This window comes from Rattus norvegicus, chromosome 8 (assembly GCF_036323735.1).
Source record: "Rattus norvegicus strain BN/NHsdMcwi chromosome 8, GRCr8, whole genome shotgun sequence".
NCBI lineage: Eukaryota > Metazoa > Chordata > Mammalia > Rodentia > Muridae > Rattus > Rattus norvegicus.
Genome location: NC_086026.1, coordinates 52,700,907 through 52,706,906, shown reverse-complemented (window position 1 = coordinate 52,706,906; position 6,000 = coordinate 52,700,907).

Sequence of the window (6,000 nt, the reverse complement as noted above, 5' to 3'; positions counted from 1 at the left end):
ATCCTGAGCTCTGTAAGGCAGAACCCATTCCGCCCATGCAGCCCTCCATAGCCACAGCTCCTCCAACACGCCGATGTCACTAATGGGTGATGGTCATCCTGAGAGGTCTGAAACTGACATTAGACTTCTCACGCTGCCGAAGGCTCTCTCCCAGTCACCTTCGTAGAAATAAAAGTTCTGCTCCACATCTAGCCCTATTCCGCCCTACTTGGAGCTCATTTTCATTCCCCAGTGAAGATGAGAAGAAATGGATTGACTTCACTGAGCTCATAGCCTTTCCAGGGCTTTAACACCATTATTAAATCACCTTTGAGCCTCCTTTCTTCTTCGGGCTAAATAACCTCAGGTCCTTTCATGTGTCTTCAAAATGTAACTCCCTGCCCTGTAATTAACTTGGCAACACTTCTGAATTCTCCCCAGATTCTCCACACCCAGAACGAAGACAGGACTTGTAGGAGAAACAGAGAGAACGACGCTGAGGGCCTACTATGCGCAGGCATTGCTCTTCCTCATACATATTATTCCTGGCTGCTCCTTACCCCACTGGACAGATGGCAAAGCAGACTCAGTAGGGCTGACAGTTTTCCCAGCCTTCTCAAAGCTGCAGGCAGATACTTAGGGGAAGGTGAGCACTGTCCTAGCTAGGCTATAGGGAAAGCCCAGTAGCCACTCTGGGCTCCAGGACCTGATACAGTAGCAAGCTCTTCCTCCTGAGGATGGTAGCAACAGCAGCAACAACAAAAATGTATCCAGATATTACTGAATGTCCTCTTGGGGGAGGGGAGCACTTAACACCCCCTCAAAATGGGAAACTACTTGGTTGAAGGAATTTAACAACAATCAATCAACTTGTAAGTAACAGAGACTGAACTGAGATCTGTCAGCATCTGAGAATTTTCTCTCTCCTGCTCCCATAGAACGGCTTGAGAGCCTCCTCTGGGAAAATAACAGGACCATGCCATTATGTTCTCCATGTTTATCACTCCATACCCCAACGTTTAATCTATGCCTTGCTGAGATAGGCTAATAGTTTGCTCTGCTCCAGGCTAACCCACTCCTCGTCTGTGCACACTGCAGCTGAACGCCTTGCATTTGTCCAACATGATGGCAGGAAATTGCTGCATCCCCCAAACCGAGGTCCAACATCACTAATTTCAATGGAAACAGAGGCATAGGAAACAGATGCCACGAACTACAGAATGGTGTCGGCCAAACCTAACAGCCACTGCCATCTTCATCAGAGCAGCTGTGACTGCCAACAAGAGACTGTCAAGACCCAGCCCATTGACAGCCTTTCATTGTAGAGAGCAGAGAAGGGTCACTGAACTGTTACCTGAGATTCCAACCACTCTTTCTCACACTTCCCTCCGTCTGTAGTCTGTCCTCAGCTGCACATGGTTTGGGGTCTTAGGTAACAGAGTACAAGTGTGGTTGCTTAGCCTAAGGAGAGACTCCATTTAAACAGCTATGGAGAAGTTGTCGTTCATGATGGGCTGAGACTTTTTGGTGCCGAGGCTGTCCGGGGGGATAACCCATGCTTCTATAACCTCTTATTTATATTCTCTGTGTGTTGACCTGAGTGGCATTGTTACTTTGGTTTGTCATTGGTGCCCTATCTGGGAGGAATAGACTCTTTAAAAAAATATCTCCCCAGAAAAAGGTAATGTAGAAGCCCCGCCCCATTCCCCACCCCAAGGTCTCACTAGAGAACTGCATTCATACATGAACAGTTTGGTCACTGCACTGCATGAGAGACACACAGAGCTGTCCCTCAGAAGCTGCTGGGAAGAAGGAACATGGAATCCACTGAGCAGTTGCCAAGCAGGCCCTCGGAGAGTCAGCAGATACCGCCTCTGGCAACTTCGGTGACGGTGCCGCACAGAGCCAGGCAGATGAATGTCATGCGCTGCAGGTTATGACGGGGACATGCACACTGATGGGACTTGGGATGATAGAACCAGGTGTCTGTGTGCTGCATCTGCCTTCTTTACACTGCCTGCCCTGGAGCCACACCTCTCTGAGGAAGGCTTCTGCTCCCGTTTCCTCTCATCTGCTCCAGGTGTCGAGGGTGGGAATGATGCCAGGGTTGGCACACACTGGATTTTTCCACTTGTTCTCCAGGCAGTCATTCAAACCTCATGCTCTGTCATCCCTCTCTGACTGGGTCTTTACATCCCATGAAAACCCGTCTCCATGTGTCCTCCCCCAGCACCTGCTTCCTACTGGCTAATTGATCTGTATGTAGACTTCACCTAACATATACAAATTCCTATCCATGTTCTCTTTTCTTTCAAATATTTTCATTGAATATTTTTATTTACATTTCAAATGTTATCCCCTTTCCCAGTTTCCCCTCCAGAAACCTGCTATCTCCCCCTGCTTCTATGAGGGTGCTACCCCCCCGCCCCCCCCACCCACTCTGTCCCACCTCTGCACCCTGGCATTCCCCTACACTGGGACATCAAGCCTTGACAGGACCAAGGGCCTCTCCTCCCACTGATGCCCGACAAGGCTATTCTCTGCTACATATGCGAATGGAGTCATAGGTCCATCCCTGTGTACTGTTGGGATGGCGGGAGCTCTGTGGGGTCTGGTTGGTTGATATTGTTGTTCTTCTTATGGGGTTGCAAACCCCTTCAGCTCCTTCACTCCTTTCTCACGTGTGTTTTGACACTCTAAAGCTAGCCCTGTCTAGGCATTGGAGACGCCGCAAACACAAAGCACACCAAAATCTCATCACCTGCCTCCATCCCCTGTTCTTGGGGGATGGGAACAACTTGGACATCCTGGTTTCTGTTCCCATCTAAATGCACTGGTTTCATGCATTCCATCTTGAAATTTAAAAATATCAGACCTCTTTTTAGCTTAAGGGCATATCTCAACTCCTCCAGGAAGCCTTCCATCTTCAACCCATGCAGGGTAGGTCGTGGGTCCTCGCTCTAAATTTGAGTTGCCTTTCCTGTGTGAGCCATATGGGTGTCGAGCAGCAGCTTCTGCATTTTATTTCTGATGGCAAGGCCCAGGAGAGCAGGATTTATCTCTTTAATTCTGAAGCACCCAGGACTGTGCATCTGGCACAGAGAAACAGTAACAGCACGCACAAAAGAAAGAACAACACCTCATAAGGGCTGCGTGCTTCTGAAAGCCCAGCCATTGTTCCAGATACTTACTACTAAGTATCAGCTCGCTCCCTCCTGCCAACAAGCCTGTGGGGTTGATGGGAGCTCATGCAGGAAGTGGAAGTATGAAGGGAGGTGGTGCTGTCGCAGCAGTGGCGGTCGCTCTGATGGTTTCAGGTGCCAGGGGAGCAGAGCAGGTGGTGGCTTTGGAGTAGGACCTGGGCTGGAGTCCTGGCTCCATCACTAACCAGCTGGGCAACCTTGGGCAATTGGCTCTCTTCCCTGGTCTTCATTCACTTTACTGTGAAGTAGAAACAATTACAGCACCCACATTCTCAACTGACGTGACACCATGAGCTAACTCAACACGCCTGACACAACATGGCACCGGTTGTTCCTGGGAGTTTTTTTGTTTTATTATAAATAGATCACACTTCTTTATTTATCCCTGTGGGGTGTGTGTGTGTGTGTGTGTGTGTGTGTGTGTGTGTACGTATACTTTCCAGTGTTGTGGTGTATATGTGACGCTCAGGGAATAAGCTAGGGGAGTTGGTACTCACCTTCACCATGTGGGTTCCAGGGGCTGAACTTAGGTCATCAGGTCTGTCGGCATGCACCCTTACGCTGAGTCATCTATCTCACTGACTGTTATTCTCGATAGACTCATGATGATATGCCCTTCCAAGATTACCCCCACTTACTTCCTGCCCCAGTTCCACCTCCTTCCTTCAAGCGAAGGACAACCTCAACACATGTACGGAGAAAACACTCCAGTTTCTACATGTTTGCCTCTCCTCCAGCAAATGAACCCTGAAACAGAGAGCCCAGATATCAAACCTTGAATTGAGACCAGGTAGGATCAGGAACTCTGCTGAGACGTTGACAGTGCATTTTTGGACTCAAAGACCAAACGTAAGAGGTCCCAAGAGGTCACCAAGGCTGGTGACTATCTCTTGTCCCCAACTGTGGCCAATCAACTGAGCCCTTGCGTGAGAATCTGGTGCTGCTGTAAACAACAGTAGAAATACACAGAAGCTTCAAACTGTGGGTATCCAATGCTTTCCTAGGAGAGGAGTGGTGTGTGCGTATGGGGGTGTATATGTGCATGTATGAGGTGTGTGTGTATGAGAGTGTATATGTGGGGACTGTATATGTGCATGCATTATGTATGTATGATTGTATGCATAAGTGTATGTGTGTATTATGTGTGTGGGATATGTGTGTATGTGTGATGTATATGTGTGTATATATGGGAGGTGTATATGTATATATATATATATATGTGTGTGTGTGTGTATTATGTGTGGTGTGTGTATATATGAGGTATCTGTATATGGGTGTGGTGTGTGTGTGTGTACTCACGTGTGCACACACACGTGCACGCTGGGTAAGGACTTATCTTGTATTTCGTTGTGTTTCTTAGCTCCGCGGCTTTCTTCAATGCATGCATTGCAAGGAAGCTCCGATGTCGGCCCCTCCACATTGCTACTGCCTTTTCAGTAGTTAGGACCCACAGCCACCTCCTTTTCCTGGGCTTTCATCTCCACAGCCCTCATTTCTGCCTGCAGCAGTGGAGCATCAATTACACACTCCAATTATGCGATTATACATATTTTCACTAATTAGTAATAATTCTTGCTACTCATTCTGTCAGCTCCCACTGACGGGCGGACTTTGGAGGGCATTTGAGAGGATAACCACAGCTTTGTGACCCTGGAAAGAATCTTCTATCATAGCACGCCTGAGATAAAATGGAAACTGAGGCACCGTGGGGTACCATAGCCAAGTCTGTGAAAGAGAAAGCCACTGAATTGAAGACTTGGCTTTGACTCCGTAGAATGCTCGTTCAACTGTATGGACATTTTGAATGAATGGGGGTGTGGCCTGAAGAGAAAAGTAGTTTACCTCAGGGCCAGTACTTTGTGGGCATCAAATTAGCTACCATTAAGGTTCAGAGTTCCCTTATTTATAGATTTTTTTTCCTTTGATCACATAATCACACTGCGACCTTCTCTCCCCAGACTTTGCTTAATATGCGGGGAGGAAGGGTTACTTTGTGATCTAAATTAAAGAACCTCTCTTGCTCTTCCCCAGTCACGCACCGAAGGCAGCATTCTGTACGGTGGAGACGAGGAGCTACAGTAACCACAGTTTGCTTTGAAGGGGTAATTTACTAAGTCTATAGCAGGCAAAAGTGAAAGAAATAACAACAGAGCTACAGAGAAGCAGAGGCTGGGGAGAAAATACCATCAAATCGGGAGCTTACAAACAGCCCACAAAACTGAGAAGCTGGGGTTCCAGGTCGACCGCCGCAAGCGAAAGGTCCTCTCGCTACAGCGATCAATTTCCCATGGCTGAACTTTTGGCTTCCAGTTCCCGCTGCAGGCCTTTTTTATATCATGAGGTAAGTGCTAGTAACCTCTGCTGGAAATAGTTTGCCTCTTAGCTGTTCTCAGGGGCACAATGTTTTCAGCGCCCGTAGCTTGTTTGTTGTCTCCCTTCTCCTTGGCCCAAAGTTAGGGAGCCAGCTTGATCAAGGAAGATGTTTGAGAGAACACTTGACCTGAGTGACTGAGTCTGAAACAGGAAGTCCCTCCTCAATCCCAGAGAGCACTTTCAACAAGCTTAAACACGTAAGTTACCAATATAACACACATAATGGGTGCATAAGAACCCATCTGTCCCACTCAGCTTTCAAAGGTAGAGGCTTAACAAAATGACACATACTCCGGAATGTCAGGTATACAGGCCAGCTTTAATCCTCAGAATATCGGGAGGTACCTTTCACTGCTCCTGTTAGAGAGGAGGACAGGGTCTTAAGAGTGACTCGCCAAAGGTCTCAATGGCTCTAAGTGACATGGTTTTGACTAAACCCGGATTC